The sequence below is a fragment of the Camellia sinensis genome, chromosome 5 (genome assembly GCF_055761805.1).
Source record: "Camellia sinensis isolate YWXY chromosome 5, ASM5576180v1, whole genome shotgun sequence".
NCBI classification, from domain to species: Eukaryota; Viridiplantae; Streptophyta; class Magnoliopsida; order Ericales; family Theaceae; genus Camellia; species Camellia sinensis.
Window position 1 is genome coordinate 88,841,412 of NC_138965.1, and position 22,051 is coordinate 88,863,462.

At 35.1% G+C, this 22,051-nt stretch overlaps 1 long non-coding RNA gene across 1 annotated transcript; it reads left to right on the forward strand.

Annotated features, from left to right (window-relative positions):
* The first annotated feature begins 464 nt into the window (after nt 1-464).
* LOC114289936 (uncharacterized) lies at nt 465-2,971 on the forward strand. The gene is made up of 2 exons (XR_014329730.1): nt 465-567; nt 2,566-2,971. It is a non-coding gene; the product is annotated as an uncharacterized LOC114289936 (long non-coding RNA).
* The last annotated feature ends 19,080 nt before the right edge of the window (nt 2,972-22,051 follow it).

The following is a 22,051-nucleotide window of genomic DNA, read 5'->3' on the forward strand; positions in this document are numbered from 1 at the left end:
TCTTAAAAAAAAAAAATGGTTGTGAACCTTAAAAAAAATTAAAAAAAGGAAAAAAATTAAATGTATATTTAGGTTTTGTTGTGAATCTTAAAAATTAAAAAAAAAGATGGTTGTGAACCTTAAAAATAAAATAAAAAAAGATTGGAGGTATATTTAGCTTTGGTTGTGGATCTTAAAAAAAAAAAAAATGGTTGTGAACCTGAAAAAATAAATAAATAAAAAAAAGAAAAAAGATTAAATGTATATTTAGTTTTAGTTGTGAATCTTAAAAAAAAAAAAAAAAAAAAAAAAAAAAAAAAAAATATGGGGAAATTAGTGGGTACCCATCCCCAACCCATCCCCTGTGGATATTTAAAGAATATCACCTACCCTACCCAATGGATAAGAAAAAGAGGGGAAAACCCATGTATTTGGGTTGGGTCTCCATGAATACCCATAGGGTAGGTTATCCATTGCCATCCCTAAAGACGGAGACCCCAATTCGAAACAGACTCACTGATTTTTGTGAACAACTTTCAACTCCAACCCAAACCAGCTCATTAGGGTTTGAATCCCCAATTCAACTCGGTAATCTCTCTCTCTCTCTCTCTCTCTCTCTCTACACATATTCGATTTTTAAGTTTTGAAAAAATGAGTCAGTAATCTTCTTTGTTGTTGTTTATATATGTTGGATTTTGAATGATTTCTTAGTCGTTGCTTGTTTGTTTTGTTAATAGCAGTTTATTTCATCATATCATTGTGTCCTTTTAAAATTGATCAATCTTTTATCTATTTTCATGTGTGTGTTGATTTATTTGTTTATTTATCCCAAATATATATATATATATATATATTCTTTTGGGGTTGGGGGTTGTATGGCTGTTGAACTTTGAATCATGGTTTAGATGTTTGATTTGTGTGTTTCCGGTTGCTTTTACTGTGTTTATTGATCTCAATTTCCATTAGCTTTTTGAAGACTTTTCAATAAGTTCCCCTGATAATGGACTGTTTTCAGGGATTTTTTTTTTTTTTTTTGCAAACAAATTTAGAGGAAATTGTCTTTAGGCTGTGTAATGGAAAGGGAATAGGAAATGCAATCCCACTGTTTATTTGGTTATAATGAAAAATACAAGGAAAAATAAAGTGAGGGGAAAATATAATCTCACTTTTTTTCTTTTAGGTTCACCTTAGGCTTTTCTTTTTTTTTTTCTTTCTCCATTTCCCAACTCAACCGAACATAGCTTGGAATTCAAATCATATCAATTCTTTGTCGTTTCCTTTCTATTTCCCTTTGTCTTTCCATTTCTCTCATCAAATCCTCTAATCAAACGCAGCCTTAAGGAACAGTTCTTCAGTTTGCTTCACTTGTTTCTGTGAACTTCACTTATAATATATTAGAATTATCTTTGATGTCTAATTTGGATCCGCTTTTGGTTGATTTGATAGAATATATTCAAACATCAATGTGATGAACTTTCTTAGAATACATGCATAGGCAAACTTCTTTGCTGGGTATTTTGTAACCAAAAATTTGTTAGGGGTTGATAATTTTATTCACCGAGAAGAATATCGGTCTCCATTTATTTATGTAGATTGTTTTGCAATCACGTCTGACTCTGCCACAAAAGTAAAACCAGGAAACAATTCATGTACTTTGAATAACCAAGACATATGATGTGTCTTCTTTGCTAAATCTCTGCCCATATTTCTTTTCCTTATGTTTCTATTTGATAATGTCATTTTTTTCTGGATGAACAATAAGTTGCTGAAATGTGATTTTTTATATTGGAAAAATGCATTCACGGAGAACAAAAGCATCAAGTCATTATGGGTTGAGATGAGGAAGTTGTAGTGATGTAGAACACTGTCGGGAAAGAGGATAGAGAAGAAGGGAGAGAGGAAGTACACAAGGGCCACAACTCTAATCACAACCTCACTCAATATTCTTAATTCAAAGCTGAATGTTATGATGCAAAGCCCTAATCAACTTAAGAAACTAAATCTTAACACTATTTGAAACTTAGTCGTTAATAAATACAACTATAATTAAAAATAAAAAATATAAATATTAAAGAAATATATAAAATCAGCAATTTATCCTGGTCCATCAGCTCTGCCTTATCCAGGTATCTTCGATTCATTTCTTTCCAAAATTCTCTCAAGGATTTGGAGTCATCTGAGATGTAAAGGTGAATTGCCATTACCACCTTCAAGAAATTATTGAATAATATTTTAATTGCTCCTAGAACTTTCAATTGGTTTGCACATGTTTATGCATTGTTTTTGAACTCAAAGCATGAAATACTGGTTTTGATTAAAACCAGAAATAATTGTTTGTATGAAATACTGGTTTTGATAGTTTTAGGGTTTGGAAGACTGTTAAATCTTCATATCTCATTATTGAACTCTATTTCTTGTGTCATTTCTTGGCCTTTTTGTACATCTACTTTGGTCAATATAATCTGCTTGTTAAAATTACATCTCTGTAAGGTCCTGGTGATCCTTGACCCTAAAGTATACAGATTTAGAGTGCTGCTTGTTGTATTTTTTTTTCCATTGCTGATAGCTTGTAATTTCTTTGTACAGGTTCTGGGCCTAGTTTGGGAGCATTGATAGCTGGTGGCGCTGCTGCTGCGGCTGCAGTTTATGGGGCCCACCAGCTATCACATGGTGCCCATAATCTTACCCATGGAGGTTTCTATGGTCGTCAAGGAAAGTTTAAGCGTGGGAAGCATGGAAGGTTCAGAAAGCGTGGGGGAAAGTTCAGAAAATGGAAGTGATTATCACTCACTATTTTCTTATCATAGATTGCTAGCATTGGCTTCTTAGTAGTGCTGTTTAGGCTTGCAGTGACTGACTATTGTCTTTTTTATTTTTAAATTTTATGATTCTGGATACAGTTTGGGAGTTATGACACTAGCATATGTGTATAATTACAAATTTCTTTTATGTTATATTTCTACATATATGAATGAATTAGTCTCTTGTAGAAGATGCTGATATGATTCTTAAATAAGTATTTGCTCTGTAGTTGTTGCTTGAAATGATGGCATTATAGATGGATCTGTATTTGCTCTGTAATTGTTGCTTGAAATAGCATTATAGATTTATCTGTCACTAGTTGTTGAAATTCATTTTTGCCAAAGCCGTAAGTCACTGAATAATTTTTGTATCAATGATTGGGGCAATCAAGTCATAAATTCAATTTTGAATCTTTTGAGATCTCAAGGACAATAACAAGTTAAAACACTGTATTTCGCAAATTTATTGTTTTGGGAAGTTGGTAAAAAGTTGACTTTTTGACTTTTTTGACTAAAAAAATTAAAATGTTAAAAAACTAACTTTTTTAGCTTGTTGTCAAAAGACTACTGCTCCACTAAGTGTTTAGTGTCACTTGTTTATCAACATAATCTACGTGTTTGTTTATATCACCACCACCAGCTAATGCTAGATGCCATTAGCCACTTTTGGCAACTTTTTCAGTGAGTGACGGTCGACAGTTTGACGATAGTGGCTAAAAATGAAAAGTATTATTATTCAAAATAATTTTTTTCATCAAATAATTTCATTAATAAGATCTTTACAACCAAAAGTAAAATAATTTTTGGACCTAATATCATACACCTCGCTAGAAATTAATGGATTTCTCAACAAATTTTCTCAATAATTCTAGTTACTACGAAAATTTAATCAAAATTTTATCATGAAAGTGAAATGTAAAGTGTCGATTTAAAATTGGTGTGTTGTGAGTTGTATTCGAAATAAATTTATTTACATATTTCAATTATGGGTAAAATTTTGAGGATTCGAGGTGATGCTGTGAGTATGGCACAATAGTAACTGTTCAGAGGTCTGTGGGTAGTGGCGGAAGCACATGGAGACCAAGGAGCACAATAACAGAACTAAGGTCTGTGGGTAGCGGTAGATCCACATGGAGACTAGGGGGGTCACGTTCCCCTCCCCCTCCCCCTCATCAGGTTTTGGATTTACAATTGTTTTTTAGATAGGCATATAAATAAAATTTTAAACAAAAATAATATTTAGAATAAAATGTCAATGACATTTTTAAATTTATGAGAACAATAGTGATTATTTTATTGAAAATGAAGGGACTACAACATCATTTGCTCTCACGAAGGAGAGTCTGAATAAAATAAGCTAACTAACTAACTAAACTAAGCTAATTATTCCAACACAAATAAAGTTAGCTAACTACTTAACTAATTATTACAACACTTGAAATGAATTAACTAACTATTCTAAGCTAATTAATTATTAAAACACAAAATAATTAGCTACAACTAATTAATTTACAACAAATGAATGATTGATTGCTAATTAAACTACGTAACTAGCTAACTAGTCCTGGAAAGCAAGGGAGGCCCATGCATGCTCGGTTTCCATCTGAAGAGCACCCGTTGTTTGCCCTCAAAAGCCTTTGTTTGCACAACCTTTGCTCTATTTCCTTCTCCAGATTAACTTTGCCATACTTCACAAGTACTCTGCCCAAAAATCACTGGTGGCTGACAGGCCACCACTAAGGGGTTGTCGTCCAACACTGGGGGGTTGCCAGTCAGTAGCAGTGGCCGACAGGCCACTGATGAGACATCATTTTTCCTGCAACAAAGAGGGCAAACAGGGCAAAGATGGGGTATTCTCACAAGTTGTTTGTACTCTGTATCCCTCCTTATCATCAAGACAATCTCAAAAGAGTGATACATTTGGCCCTCAAACCATCAATCAAGTAATTTCCATGCATGATGGCTAAGGGACCAATTTGCACAAATTCAATGAATACAAAACAAGACTCAAATGCCATCACCCTATCATGCATGATCAAGGGCAACGAAGACCTAGGAAAGTGGTACATTTCATATTCATCACTTTTGGGTATGAAATGTCCCATTTTCCTTGTGTTCAAATTAACGTCCGATTTGAACACATGCAATGCAACACAAATGCCACTTCTACTTGCCAATTTTGTTTACACATTTTAGTTACCAAATCATTCTTTAATCAATTTTCCCATTGGTGAGTGTCCTCTAAGATGAAAGAAGTGTCAACCAAGGGATAATGTAAGGCAAGAGAGAGATCATGTTGTTGATAATGAACCCTCAAAGAGGATTAAACCATTAAGCATGACCTAAATCTCAAGCTTAAAGAATCCCAAGCTTGAAACAACCCTCAAAAGCAAATGAAAGAGTGAAGCAAAGAGGGAGGTTGCATAGTTTATAGTGCTGAAATAGAGTGAAAAACAACACCAAAAGATACTATCAACTTAAACAAGAGGTGTCTAAGACCCTAAAACACTAACTTGTGAAGACTATTACACTACAACCATGCAAAGCAAGACACAAATGAACTAACCAGCCCAAAATAGAGCTAAAGTAGGTTACTTTAGATACTAAAACATGCTGGACTTGAGCTAAGTTAAGCTAGAAAAATATTCTAACACGTAAAGCTAACAAAGCATACAAACAAGACATAAGGAGAGGAGGCTAACCCCTCCAAATTTGGACTTCAAAATGAGTTTTTTGCCTCTGAAAAACCTCTAAAATTCAGTGGTTAAAAGGCCCAAAAAAGTTGGTTTGAAAGTGGTGAACAAAGGCACAAAAGCTTTACAAACAAAGAAATAAGAAGTGTGAACCACCCCCTAACTGAAAATGGCCTCACACCACCACCTTTAGACCACAAAAATGGAGTTTTTTACAGTTCAAAATCAGCCCCAAAATAGCCCAAAAATAGTAAAAGAAGATAGCAAAGCAAGTATGTAAAACAAGCTAACAAAGCAAGTGTTATACCTCTTGAAGCCAAGGCACAAATTAGGCAACAAAGCAAGCCACAACCACCTTCTAAAGCTCAAAGAGGGTCTCAAGTAACCTCAGCCCAAAGAGAAGCAACTTTGGTCAAGGGTTGATAGACAAAAGTGTAGAGACACTAAGCAACTAAGCACAAAATTTCAAGAGAGAGAGAATTTTGTAGAGAGAGAGAGAGAAAATTTTGCTCCAAAATTTTCTAACCCTTACAATGGGGGATAAGGTCCCATATTTATAGAGAAACAAGCTTTTAGCTGAGTTATATCCATCCATACATGTGTATGGAGATAGAGTGAGTAGCGGTAATAGCTTGCACAACTGTCACCAAAATATCTGAAAATATGTATTGATGGCCGGCAGGCCACTACCGGTGGCTGGTAGGCCACTTAGATGGCCGGCCAAGGAGCATTGGTGGCCGGCAGCCTCAAATGGTGGCCAGCTGGCCACCAGGGGGTGCAACCTTGAAGGCCAAGTGCTGGTGCAAAATAAGGCTCAGAAAGGATAAGGATTGAAAGGTCAAAGTTAGGGCATTCCGCCGAGAACTTCAGGCACAAAAACAAGCACACACATGCATAATCATTGGGTGCGTAAACGATGACGTCCAAGTTTTGAGGACGGTTAAAAATGGGGTGTCTACAGACGTACGTCTGTTCGGGAGTGATGATGTGATTGATCATTGTCTTTTTTATTGCTGCTATGTAGTTGAATTATTGTGGACTTTTATGCTCTAGACCTTTTATTTATTTTTATTTTTTTTTCATTTTGTTATTTTTGAAATTTGTTTTAAGAAGAAGGATATGTTTGACAATAGTGTAGTTGTTATATTTGTTTGGAGTTTATGTTGTTTTAGTTTGCCTCTCCGTGCAACACAATGACATTTAATTTCACTAGTGTTAGGTGCATTTACTTAAGTTTGTGGTAGGGTAAACTATATATATATTTTTGTTTTGTTTGTTATTGTTGTGAAATTTGCTATTAACTTGTTTTTTTTTTAAAAAAAAATTCGTTGTGTAAATTGTTGCAAGGTAAAAGATATTTTCTTTGATGTTGGTAGATGGGAGGAGTAGGTTTTAACTCTCACTTATAACGTGGGTAATGTCCAACAAGCATACATGCCACTATATGCAACTGTTATGTCACATGTTGCTAATGCCATAGCTTCATGGCAATGGAATCTTAGGTACTCTGTGGGCTACATGCACGATGTACTACCTTTTTCTTAAGTATGCTACAGTGTGTAAGAATTTTTTTTTTTTTTTTTTTTTGTGGAAATTGCTATTAAACTAATTTTTGTATTTATTTATTTATTTTGGTTCTATAAATTGTTGTAGGGTAAAAAAAATTTTTTAGATGTTGGTAGATGGCAAGAGTAGGTTTTAACCCTCACTTATGACGTGGATAATGTCCAACAAGTGTACATGCTACTATATACAATTGTTGTGTCACATGTTGCTAATGCCATGGATATGCATGGCAGTGGAATCTTAGGTACTTTGTGAGCTACATGCATGATGTACTACCTTTTCCTTACGTATGCTACAGTGTGTAAGATTTTTTTTTTTGTGGAAATTGCTATTAAACTAATTTTTTGTATTTATTTATTTATGTATTTATTTGGTTCTATAAATTGTTGTAGGATAAAAGAAATTTTTTTGGATGGTGGTAGATGGCAGGAGTAGGTGTTAACCCTCACTTATGACGTGGGTAATGTCCAACAAGTGTACATGCAACAATGAAACTATTGCTTATTTTGTTGTTAATGCCATGGATGCATAACAATGGAATCTGTTAGCCACATGCACCATATACTAGCTTTCACAAGGAAGTGTCACATCTCTGTTCTTCATGCATCACATGCAAACAGTTGTATGTACTTGATCTTGTCACACAAGCACTATATCTGGACACGGTATGTTCGTATGGAAACAACAGGTTGGGGGCTCATTATCAGTTCATTTGTTGTTGTGCTCCTATTTTCACTGCTGTTGAACAAGTTCTGCATTTCATTTTTTTTTCACTTCACACTAACATAACCCTGCCGAAGGTGTGGTAAGTGGCTGACATTAGTATATATTGGTATTTGCTATTAATCTATTTATTGGAACACCATTTATGGCAAGCAAGTGTTATAAACTATACAAAGTGGTTATTGTGGACTAACGTACCATATGGATCAAATGTTTTTTGTACAAACTTATTTTTTAGTTTGTCTGTGAATTTTGTATTTCTTTCTTCTGTGGTGTGCATCGTCTATAGATCTGCAAAAGAGTGCCAGCTCAGGAGTCGTACACAATGGTCAAATAAATGCGTGGATACGAGAGACGATCGAAGAAATGGAATCGGCGACATCAATGATATGGGTGGAAATTGCACGCATTGCCAATGAGTACGCGTATGTTGGCAGGACTCTATTTCACATAACATCGTTGATTGGTCGCTTATGGATGGAGGATATGCTTTGAGATCGGAACGAAGCATTTCAGCGAAATTTTAGGATGCCAAAGGATGTGTTCTTATTGTTGTGCAAGACATTAGTTGAGGATTTTGGCCTCCTACTGCCACAACGTCCCCATGGTGTGGATGTAGTTGAAAGTGTCGGCATGTTCATATTTGTGTTGCGAGGCTTCCCGAGTTGGGATATTGAAGATCATTTCCAATACTCAGGGGAAACAGTATGGCGTCATGTAATGCGCGTTCTTAAAGAAATGAAATTGTTTACAAGTGTACACTGTCGACCGACGAGGTCACAACACAGTAGACATACGTATTTGGAGTCCCAACGAAAATATTTGCCATTCAGAGTGAGTTTACGTAATTAGCCAATACTGTGATTAGTAACCATATTCACAAAACAAGGAATTACATTGTTGGGCCAATGTATTCGTGCTTGTCGCTTACGCAATTGCTTTGTGTGCTTGCCCAGGACTCTATTGGCGCGCTAGACGGCATACACATGGAGGCACATCTCCTGCCACAGGAGACAGCACCATATTTTGGCCGTAAAGGACGGTGTAGACGTCCCCGAATGCCCCAGGAGGGAATCCCGTTCTGTTCATTGGGCTTACTACAGTTCGGACTCAAATTGTCACGGTTCTTAATCTGATCTCACAATGTGCGATGTGAGATTGATAAATCACCAAAGAGTCCAAATCCGGCAAATCATTTTAGAAAACTGATTTTTAAGAAGTGTCAAACATGGACTGCTTTGCCAGATACAGAGTCGCCACCTAAATATTTTATTTTGGAAAAATTTAGGAAACCCTGACTCGTTTGCCTAAGGCCACGTGTCCGTCATCACCAAAGTTGCTTCGGCTCAGGAACTTGGGTACGATTGGGGAAGGTCAGCTATGAGCACTCCCGCTTGCTCGATCAAAAATCGGCCTCTACTAAACATGATATCTTGTTTTGAAAACATATGCGTTCTTATTCCGGTTAATTAGCTAGAATTTACTATGTGATGCGCACAACACACAAGTATAGACTAGATCGCCTAATTTGGAACAAAGCATTGCATATCCGTTTGCTTGGAAAATAGTTTGAGGTTCGCTACTCGCAAGTAGGCTAAAACACGAATTTCGATGAATTGTTCTAATTCAAGCAATCCAACCTTCACCCACAGGCAACCAGGCAGTTATATCACCTAAGCACATAGCCTCATGGTAAGCATGCTATCATGACAGCCACTCACACACATGCAAGGATGCTAAAGGATAAACGCTTACCGAGTACTCCGAGCCAAAATAGAAAATAGTTAGTAATCATATGCATGATCCTAGTTCATGTTAAGATGGCTAATGCAACACATGCAAGACGCAACAAAGCAGGCTCGGCCATTCTAAGATGGCATGTAGCTAACATGTATTCAACTTAGAATTGAAATACGATGTAGTTAGTATGATGCGCCGAGCCCGGTGCATGCAAGACAAATGAATGGATGCAAACATGCGAGCATAAGTATGCTAATTGAAACATGCCGTAATCTAACCATCGTAAGCTAGTAAATAAAAGGGAGAAAGACGTGGGGTTGGAAGACATGCACACACCCACGCACACTTATTACACAATTGCCCTCGCTCAGAGGGTCCGAACAGATAATACAAATCGGATAAATAATTAACTACCCTAGCTAATTAAATATTACATAGCACTTAACTAATTAAACAAATTAACTAAGCTATGGAAAACAGTAAAAGGCCTCGGGAAGAGGGATGCACGCATGCTCGGATTGGCTTCGCCCGGAAACCCGTTGCCATGCCACTGTTGCCTCTGTTTGCGCTGTTTTGCACCTCTGAGGGATGTGAGAATCCTTAGGATGCCTCTGAAATACTCCCTTAGCACTGTGGAATGTCACCGGCCAGAGTACAAGTCCACCGACCATATAGAAATGGCCATCGACCAAAAGTTTGATCACCGGCTGGAGTTTGGTAGTCGGTCGGCACTTAATGTAGTCGACCGGCCATATGTTGCTGCAGAATACTGGTTTTGCTACAGTAAAGGACAGACAGTGCATGGCAAAGAATTTACAAGACATTGTATGCACAATCACCCTCCCTATCATGTTTAAGACTCAAGAGAGTATGGTACTCGACCCTCGAACCATCAACCGTGCATTTCAATACGTGATGGCCAAAGAGTCAAGTATGCATTTGATATCGAATGAAATGCACATAAAACAAATAAGAGGCCTCCAACCCCTATCATAATTGATTCAAGAGGCTAGAGATGCATGCAATGATATGCAACTTAAACATGCAAGCTAAACATGCAACATGAGCGTGTGAACATGCAATATGCATATAGGCATACAACCTAAACATGTGAATGTGTATAGCATGCAACAACATGCGAAATGAAACAAGCATGCGACAACATGGTGAGATGGACTTACACTAACATGGGTAGCTCTCAAGCATGCCAAAATCAGTGGCCAATGGGATGCAACAAAAGCATGGAAACATACATACAAACATGCATGCACAAAGGCCTATCATCTAAGGCATAAAAGAAGCAACTTTTAAACACATTTAAAAGAGACTATTATGGACAAATGGCAAGCATACTAAGCTCCGAAGTTACATGAAAGATGATGCCAAATCAACTAATCAAGACAAGCAAAGCATGTTAATGGACTTAAAGCTCAAAGCAAGCCACGGGACTTGAACCATGGCCAGGTCGACCAAGCCCTAAAGGGCTAAGGTGATCCAAAATAGTCCTAAGGGAGGCCAAAACAAGGCTAGAACATGCATGGAATGAAGCCACAACATGCTACAAAGGCAAGTACAAAACAAGACGCATACAAGGCCTAAAAGGGGAAGTGCACTACACCTCTTACAACCAAACATGGCATGATTTAGGCAAATAAAATCAGAGTTAAAACACATCAAAATAAGCCCCAAAACCTAATGAGAAGGTCTTCCAAAGACCAAATCATGGAGGCGCATGCAATGGTCTATTCTTAAGGCATAACACACAAACTATCCCAAGCATGGAATGAATGATAAATGCAAGTGTGTGGCCCTAGAACATGGACTGAAATGGCAGGGGAAGTGATTCCAAATCACTAAAATAGCCTAAATGAAGCATGATAATGACTCACACACCCAAAGCTAACAAGCTAGAATGCAAAGAACCTATACAAGGCATGGAAAGCATGACCAAATCGACACCAAACAGAACTTAAACATGTTAAAACATGACTAAAAACTTCACAAAGCTAAGTCAAAACATGCAAGCATGGTGGTCCAAATGCAAGATGCCTTTCTAGGCAAAATAGAGGAATGCAAGGCAAGTGTATGGTGCATGCAAGGGGTCAACAAACCAACCTAAAACAGAGGTAAAGCATGCCTAAATAACACCAAATACCCACTGAAATAGAGCCAACACATGTTAGAATGAGGTGCTCCTTTGGAAGGCCATGCAAGGGGTTGTTTTACACATGCAAGATGAACATTAAATATGAGAAAACCACCTCTGGACAGAGGTTATATAGGTCCTAAAACTCACCAAAAATGGCCTGAACCAAGCTTGGGATGCATGCAAATATGGGCTCCTTTGTAAGGCCAAAAATGCCAACAAACAAGACAACAAGGAGAGGGGATGGCCCTCTCCTTCTTAGAACCTCAAAACACCATCCCCACCATTGAAATCCCTCTGGATTTCAGTGGTGAGAAGGCCAATACAAGGTGGTCCCGAAGCTCACAAAAAAAGCACAAAAATGAGGCCAAACAAGGCCTAAGAGGGGGTAAACAACCCCAAACACAAAAGTGATCTTAAACAAACTTCAAAATCAGGAAAATACAAAACTTTTTTCAGTTTATATCTAAGCTTAAATCAGCATGCAAGATAGGCTAAAAGTGTGTACAAAAACGGGGAATAAAAGAGGGAAAATGAGTTACCCTTGAAGACCACTTCCAAGAACACCAAACCAACAGCCTCTTTGGATCAAAACCAGCTCAAAAACCCCCCAAACAACTCCTTAGCACCTTAGTAACCAAAGAGTAGTGTACTCCTAGGTGTTCTAGTGCAAGAACAAGAACAAAAACTCACTTTGAAACACTTTGACCCACACAAATGTAGAGAGAGAGAGGGAGATATAGAGAGAGAGTGATATATATATTTTATATATTGGATTTTTCAACCCCTGAAATGGAAGGAGAGGCCCTCTTTTATAGAGGAACAAAAGCTTGGAGCAAAAGGGCCAAGCTTCTCTTAGAAGCTAAAGCAAAAAGGGTCAAGCTTCTTGAGGAAGCTAGAGCAAAGGGATCAAGCTTCCTCAAGAAGCTAAGAAAGGTTCAAGCTTCTCTTGGAAGCTTGGAGCAAAAGGGTCAAGTTTCTTGGAGAAACTAAAAAAGGTTCAAGCTTCCTCAAGAAGCTAAAACAAGGGTTCAAAAGGTTCAAGCTTCCTCAAGAAGCTAAAATAAAGGTTCAAAAGGGTCAAGCTCCCTCAAGAAAAGGTCTCAACCAGGAAAAGTGGCCGATTGATCAAAACAATGGCCGGTCGACCAAAAACATTGCCGACCGGCCAACACTTTTGGCCGGTAGCAAGAAAACAGGGCCGGTGGCCTCAGGCCATGGCCGGTAAGGTGTAAGGATGACCAACAAGCTATTTCCCACCCTCAAAAGCAAAACAACAAGTGTTAGGTGCAAAACCAAACACAAAACAAACAAGTCGAGAGGTCTTGAGGCAAGGTGCGTAGCCGAAACCTCCGAGAACTCAAGACGAACACAAACATGGGTGATCATCGAGTGTTCAAACGATGACGTCCAAGTCTTGAGGACGGTCAAAAATGGGGTGTCTACAGACGGCACACGCAAAACATACTCGCGGTGTGTGATTTTGACTTGTGTTTTACTTTTATCTCCTATGGATGGAAGGGTAGTATGCACGACGGTAGAGTTTTTAACGAAGTAACACAGGACCCCACAAAATAATTCCCCCACCCAAAGGAAGGTTAGATGAATTAAGGGTGTTCAATGTTATTGTTAGTTGTGTGCATTTGATTAATAAATAAGGTTACTAATGCAAAATAATCTTATTACAAACAGGAAAATATTATCTCGTTGATGCGGGGTATAAGAACCAAAAAGGCTTTCTAGCACCGTTTAAGGAATGTTGATACCATCAGGAAGAGTTTCGCACTACTGGACGGGCAAAAAATGCAAATGAAGTTTTCAACACAGTACACTCCTCCTTACGGACTGCAATTGAACATACGTTCAGAGTATGGAAAGTGCGATGGGGCTTCCTATATAACATGTCTCGGTATGATTTTGGGAAAGTGTAGGTTCCATTAGTTGAGACTTCAATGGCACTACAAAATTTTACACACCGTTACTCCAACAACGATGAAGCCTTCAACAGGGTTGCCAATGCAGAGACTTTTGTTTTCTACAACATGCCAAATGCTGCGGGTGTTGGTGATGACGATGATGATGAACCGGAGGGTGATGATGACGTACATATGAACCAAGTTAGAAAATCCATTTGGAACGAGTTGGTGCGACATCGACGTGAACTCGGCCTATAATCCTATTCGGACGCACCTATTGATGGGAAATGATACGAATGTGTCACATTGTTGAACTGATTATAATACTATCTATTTGTCTTTGTAAAACAAAGGCCGTCAAATGCATTTAGCATAAATAAATCTTAAAAAAAAAAAATTTGAAGCGCAATTTCTTCGGAAAAACGCCAACCTTTACATTGTTCGTAACATTGAATAATTTTAATATTACATTCCCAAAAAATTGTTCAAACAACCAAGTGGGTAAAAAAGTAAATTTCCTAAGTTGGGTGGGGTATTTTGGTCATTTTAGTGTGATGAAACACCATAAACAAATATTAACCCAAAAAGCAAAAAAGTAACTTTTTAGCAACTTCCCAAATTACTTTATAAAAAAGTCAAAAAGCTTGGTAAAAAGTCAAAAGTCAATTGTCAATTTTTTACCTTCTTTCCAAAACACCTCTATGTATAATTTTTATGTTAATTAGCTTAATTAATCTCAATTAAAATTTAATTTAATCAGTCTTAATTTTATTAATCTGGATCAAATTTTTAATTAAACTCTCATATGATTCTATATTTTAAACTGAATCAATTAAGCTCATCACTTATGGTTTCTTAAATCACACTACAAGAAATTAGTCTTTTAGAGACTAATATTTAAGGGCTAATTAAATTTGGTCCCTAAAAATAATCTTTTAGAGACAAAACTAAACTTGTGATAATTTACTTATAAAACTACCAAAATGACTCTTGATATTTCCTGTTACGCAGTGTAACTTTTTGAGACCAATAATTTTGGTTGTCAACACATATTATTGGCATTTTTTAGGGACCAAATAATGAAAAATTACAAAACCTCACCTGATGCAAATACACGCTGAAAACCGATCCAAGCTTCACGATGCGTAAAAACTTCTCTCTCTCTCTATATGTCAAGCTCCATCGCAAGCTTCATTGTAGGTCTTCGCTCTGTCCATCTCGAGCTCCATTGCAGATCAGTTTGAGATCTACAAGCTTCAGTAGATCTACCTTGTTCTTCACATTTTCTGTAGATTTGGTGCGTCCCCCTCTCTCTCTCTCTATATATATATATCTGTCTATACATACATACATACATACATACATACATATATATATATATATATATATATATATATATATATATATATATATATATATTGTAGATCTATGAAAAACACAATAAGTAGTTCACATTTTTGTTTGATTGGCCTGCACATTGTCATGGATGCAGTTTTTCTATAGGTTGATTCTTCACCTTCTTCTTTATTTTTTGCAGATTTCTGCTACTTTGAAGACATCGATTGGTTAATTCACTCTCTATCAAGGTATTTCTCGATCCTTCAAGTAGCCAAAAATTAGTTTTAATGTTGAATTAATAAAATTAATTTAACTCATTCTGTTTGATTTTTGTTTACTTCATCCTTTTGATGTGAATTTTAATTATATGTATTTCTCGATCCTTTTGATGTGAATTTTAATTTAACTCAGGTTTGTTAAAAGAACTAGATCATATATGTTCCCTGTTCTGTGTTGGTTGGAACATCTTCGGGGAGTGGTGAAGATCCTTGACAAGGATCTGATTACCCCAAATAAATAAATAAATAAATAAAAGTAATGCCAAACTCTAATATAACATGAAATATCATCAGAGCTTAAAAATTACTCAAGTTGTTTTTTTAGTCAGTGTGGAGAGAGCACAATCATCTTGAAAATTACCAGTGACTTCACATTTTCAACCTCATTTTGAACTAGAAAAGATCTTTATTTTTGTGATGTACATATAATTGAATTGGAGCATTGTTACAATTTCCTTAATTTTCAATTCCGTTAGCTGGCATTTGCATGGGAGAAAGCTAAAATAAACGAATGCACCACGAGATTGTGGTTAAAATTCTGTTTATTAATCCCAAGTCTTTTTCAGAGTGATTTGGTTGTGTTACAGGGTTAAAGACAGTAGTTTACTACATTTTTTAAGGGAAAATTATTTAGAGCTCTTAGGGCAAGCCTATGGGCATGTGGATTTTTATTGGTTTAAAATAAATAGTTGAACCCTATCACTCATTTGAGCCAATCTCAAATGAGTTTTAATGGAGCCGATTAAGGGTTGATCGTTCATTTTGTTTTTAAGGATTACATCTCACCTTGCTTTACCTAATTATTTTTTGGTCAGTATACAATTATTTAAGAAGAGGTGTCAAGGAGGCACAACCTGTATACTAAAGATCTATACCATCTATACATCCAGATGCCTAAAAATTGGTTCAAATTTTTGTTGCCTTTGATAGATGGATAAAAAATTGCCTATTAATGGATGGATCATATTTTAACCCTGTCATTAGTATATATGATAGATTAGTTTCCAGTCTATGATTCGTATATTGCCTTTAGCATTGTTGTTGGTATCGTTTCTCTTAGTTCTTGACGTACTAATTTTTGTTGTCAAAATTTGACTGCTAATGACCTTCTACATGGCTTTTTTTTGTAAATAGCTAAGAGGTTGCCTAGAACTCAGCCTGCTCAAAATCCTCCAAGGATGGTTCTCGTGGACAGACCAACAGAAGGATCCCGATCTGCACCATGTTGTGCCTAATATTTGACTGTCATCTTCTTGTACCTATCTTTTTCTTGTTTTCCTTTTTTCATTATTATTATTTTTGATTATCCATCATGCCATAGTTGTCTCATTTTAAAATTAAAGCAACTTTTATTGATACATATCCCGAAGTACACTCCTAATGAGTATATATATTCTAGAAAAATAAATAAATGAACAAATAAAGGAGTGTTGTTGCGGAACATGGACCTGCAAGTTTGGGTGCCTGTTCTTTTTTGATTTGGTGCATAATCTCTTAATTTCTTTCCTCATTCAAAAAGTTACTGTTATCTATGCCTGTTTGCATAAAGTGCATGGCTTTACGGGTAAATCATCATGAATCTGAAAGAAGCAATCTCATGTGCAAATATCTTGTTTTTTTTTTTGTGTTTTGTGTGGTAGTGGGAGGAGGGGAGGAGGTTGCTGTTGAGCATTTCAAGTTGGCAGTCAAGGATGAAGTTGGTAGTCAAGGATGGGTAGCGTGAGGTAAGATGCTAAACAGTGTGCTGTACATGACTATAGGTGTGTTGGGGTTGGATGAAGATAGTAGTACTGTGATTAAGCTCATCTCCTTTCGTTTACTTGTGTAAGGGTTGACCAGATAGTCTTAGGTACATTTGAGAATCAAAACACATCGAGACACTCAGAGGGGATGACTGGGAGAGAAACATAATAGTCCAACCAATGTTGTGACCTAAGTTGGCTTTTGAGCAAATGCATTTGTTTAGGCTGTCAATTTTGTGTATTTTCTGTTTTAGGAAAGTTTTCACTTATCATTACAGATTTCCTGATTTATATGCTGCTGTTTGTTATGGTAAGTTTTTACTCCTTTCTGGTATCTAAATTTGAGCTGAACTCAAATTTACTATCTTTGGCAATTGCATATTTTTCTTTATTAATTTCATGTTTTACAAGGAATTAAATTTGATTACATAACTTCCTAGTGGTGCAAGTCATCTTGTACAGTAGATAGACCTACCATGTTACACTTTCTTGGTGCTTTTAGCAGATTGCCTTCCCTATGAAAAGCAAAAACTACAATGTTGGATTAGATTTATAAACATAATTTTCAAGAAGCTTGAGGACATCACCTTCTTGGTTATGCCTAGAAATCTTTTAGTAGGTTAACAATTCAGTGAAAAATCAATTATCAAATTCCAATCTTAGAATTATAATTTATGATTTCAATCTATATGTTGAATGTCTTTGCTGCATATTTTTTTTTTTTTTTTTTTGACCTTGTCTTTGCTCCATTTGTGAGTGCTTATATTAAAACTCTCTCTCTCTCTCTCTCTCTGTGGCATACTGTGGTTACATTGTCAACTTTTTGAAAGATCCAAGTGCAATTAAGGTTTGATTCCCTCACTTTTTTCAATATTGATTAGCTCCCTTTCCAACTCTAAATCCTTTTTCTGGGTTCCGAACATACATATTGCTTCATCAGGGCCCTGGTTGCCATTTCGTTCTTATTGGATTGGAATTTAAAAGCTTGACGAATTCTAACTTATACCTTTGGTTGTTTTTGTTAGAACAACTAAAATAAAATTTTAGAAAACTGGTTAAACAGAGCTAGATTGAATAGTATATATACAACAAACATCATCTAACCAAAGCTATAAAATAGTTAGCATGAAGTTTTAGAACAATTCTTCAACATTCAGTTTCATTTCTACATTTAAATCCTTTTTGTGGGTTCTGAACATCCATGTTTAATCAGTTTTTAATTTACGATTTCATTTCCCATTGTCTCTACCACAATTGGAATTTAAAAGCTTGGCCAATTCTAACTTACAGCTGAGGTTGCTTTCAATTTGTTCTTGCAGATGTTTCGCTTGGTATTCGATAAACCTGTTGCACCCACCTCAGAGCTCCTGAAGAAACTTAGGACCTATTCAGGTATATTGAGGCTAATATTTGTCTTTTTCTTTTCATTATCTTTCTTTGAAAAACTTATTTTCATATGAAAAAACTAGTCTCACCGATTATGTACCATTTTTACTTTTAGTGACCTATATGAATGAGTATTGAGATGAAGCCTTGAAATCATTGTAGCCAAAATAGATGTATGATAATATTGAGATTTTACTAAGCGATTGACAAATCGTGATGAGTATTACGCAGTAGAGCTCTTCATGACTAGATAACTCTCTAATGTTTATCACATTTTTCTTCTCTAGTGTCAATGAAGATGAAGGAATGCCAGGCAGGAGCAGATTTGGGCGGGAAGGGGGAATTTTGGTTTTAAATAATTATCCCTTTCTACTTTAGGGAGCTTTGGTGTTTGTGATGCTGACGAGGAGTCCCTTGATGAAAAGTATAAGAAGTTTTGATGTGATATTGCTCTGCTTTCTCATGATAGCAACGATTATCGGTTGATTGAGAATTACTTCATATGTCAATTTTCTAAACTTTGAATTTGAAATTTTTTTAAAAGCGTTTTGAAAGCTTTGAGTTTGGAGATTTTGAATATCCTAAGAGCTATGTACTCATTATGATTTGGTAATAGAGTGGCTTTGACATGTGGATGTCAATTTTTTTTTTTTTTTTTTTAAATGATTGGATGACATTTTAATTTTTGTGCATTTTTAACTATCCCAACTTTGATTTTTAGCGACGAAAATGTGTTGTAAAGAAAGTTATTTGTCTTTTAGCGACCAAATATCATTGTCGTTAAAAATGTCATTATTTTGTTTTTCGCGACCAAATTGGGATATTTTATGACGAAGTATTAGCGACCAAATGTGTTTAGTCTTGTAAAATCAAACATTTTGTGACAATATAAAATTGGTCACTAATTGTCATTTTCAGAGACATTTTCAAAAATTCGTCGCTAAAGACTTTTCTAGACGCACTTTTAGTGACTTTTTTAGTGACGAATTTAATTTTGTCACAAAAACTATTTAGAGACCAAAATAATGGTTTTAGGGACCAAAATGATTGGTCGCCAAAAGTCTTATATGTTGTAGTGTCATCTAGGCTTTCAATTTCTAATTCAAAATAAAATCTCCTATTAAACGAATCACTACATGAATTCTAATTAATTAATCATGTCTAACTCCATTCATTTAGAATTAATCCTTGATTTCCATTACTAAATTAATCTCAATTAAACTAATTTAATCTTATTTAATTTCGTTAATCTTAATCAATTTTTTGACAAAATGTCTAAAATATTCTTCACGTCAAATTCATGCTATTAGGCTTCTCAATTAATATTTTTGATACATGTATATATATATATATATATATATATATATATAAACGTTTTAATTTCAAGTCCTAAGTGATTCCTTAGCTTAATTTGATCCACCAAAATTATACAAAAGTTTTAAAATTGATCTAATTTTTCCTTAATCTTATAATTCTTGACACATGTATTTCCTTCACATTCCTAACCAATAGTATTCATTTCCAATTAATTTCTATTTACATTTCTATTCCTTGATATTATGAGGTACTTAAATTCAATATTTTTTTTTATTTTTTATTACATGTTAATGATTATTTCGACAACGGAATGCATGTGCACACATCATATTCTATTCACTATATACTTTTTCAAGTAATAAATTATTTATTCTATATAATCAAATAGCTTAATTTTGGTTTAAGGTATTGAAAGGTGCCTAATATTAATTATCGTTAATTGCATTATTCGAGGTGTTACAGGTATCCTACCATCGACAAAATTGATAGGCTCATGTTTTTCCATAATTAATTGGAAACTCTTCCCCAACATTTAGAACCAACAATCTTCTATGATGGGAAGAGAGTTGTGGTGGTAAGAAGTGAAAAAGATGTCATTGAACCATCTAAGTTAGGAGAAGACAAAGCAAAGGACTCAAGATGCTCCAAGAAAAGATAATTGAAACACCAAACATCTTTGCAGCTATTTTAGAACTCTACAAAATCAAGAGAAGCACCAAATTCACTATGAATCAATGTGAGTCATGGACCTTTGCATTTTTTAAAAATAAGCCGAAGTTCACATAATAAATCAAGCCAAAAAAGGCAAAAATCCTTTAGACAAGTCACATGGAAGACAAAACCAAGTAAGGCTCACATGATAGAAGAAGCCAAAAAGAAAGCTCACATGACATATATATCCAAGGAGACACAAAAAATTGAATCACATTGTGAATGAAAATAAGAAAGTCATGTACTGAATAAAACCAAAGTAGTGGAGATACCACTACTAAGTTGTTAGTTTCAATAAATTAGACTATAAAAGGTTTCTTGTCCTGTAACAAGAACCTCATATTTTAATTTTATGCATTTCAATTCCGAAATTGAAGTCCACTCTTTGCCTATAAAAAGGGTATAGTTGCGTCTTGTAGAAATAGAGCCAAGAAGTAGAGTTTTATAAGTGAGTAAGAGTGTTCTCTTTATTTTTCTTATAATCTCTGTAGTTTTTTAAGTATTCAATAAATGTTTTTATTTCCAAGTACAAGTAACATTCACCGAAAGTAAAAAATTACACTTTCTACTTGTTAAAATGTTTGAAAAGTATAAATAACAGACAAAATAAGGTGGACATGAAAAAGTAAAACCTTAAGGTAATTTTATAAATAATCAATATTTAATTTCGTTAATTACAAATATTATCTTTGAGATTATGATAAAAAAATTCATACTATATATAAAAAAATATTCTTTTATTTCATATGGTCGCCACATTATCACGTCATATCATTAAGGACACATTTAGGAAATTCAAGAATGGGTATGTATCATCACCATTTTTATTTTTAGTTATCATTTATTTATTGTTTTCATGGTTCCTGATACAACCCTATTGGTTTGTCTTGAAAAGTTAGCTGGAGCTCATAATTAGGAGACAATGTGGTTGTTGTTGTTGTACAATAATCATTGATGTGCATATATAGGGGTGTTTTGGGAAGTTAGTAAAAAGTTGACTTTTGATTTTTTATTAAGTTTTTTAGTTTTTTGAAAAGTGATTTGGGAAGTTGGTAAAAAATTGACTTTTGACTTTTTAGTTTAATATTTGTTTATGGTGTCAAATCAAATTAAAATGACCAAAATACCCTTACCCAACATAAGAAATTTATTTTTTTATTTTTTTGTCATAGGCCCCAATTTGTAATTTCACATTTGTGTTTTTATAACTTCCCAAACCAATTTTGTTTCGTTTTTGCCACTTGCGTTTTTGGACCAAAGATAAAAAAAACGTGACTTTTTATTTTAGTTCCCAAAACGGCACATGATGGAGTCCATTCTGGGTTTTATTTTGATATAGATTGTGAAGAGTCAAAATGTATGACAGGAATCACTGAAGATAGAATTCCAAATCTGCATACCATCCCTTCTTTTGCCGTTAAAAAAACGTGTTTGGGATTGCCGATGCGTATGGTGCGAAATAGCAACTGTCATATATTTTATTGAGCCTATTTCAAAGTTTAATTTGATAATTTAAACCGTTTACATTTTAGAAGTTATCGAGTAAAATATATCAGTAAAAAATTACATCAATTAGATATCGTTGGCTTTTTTTTATCAAATTACATTTGTAATTATAAAAAAAAAAAGACAAATGTAATTTGAAATATAAAACTCAATACAAATGTGATTTGATGAAAGAGATAACGATATCCGATCGACGTGATTTTTTACAG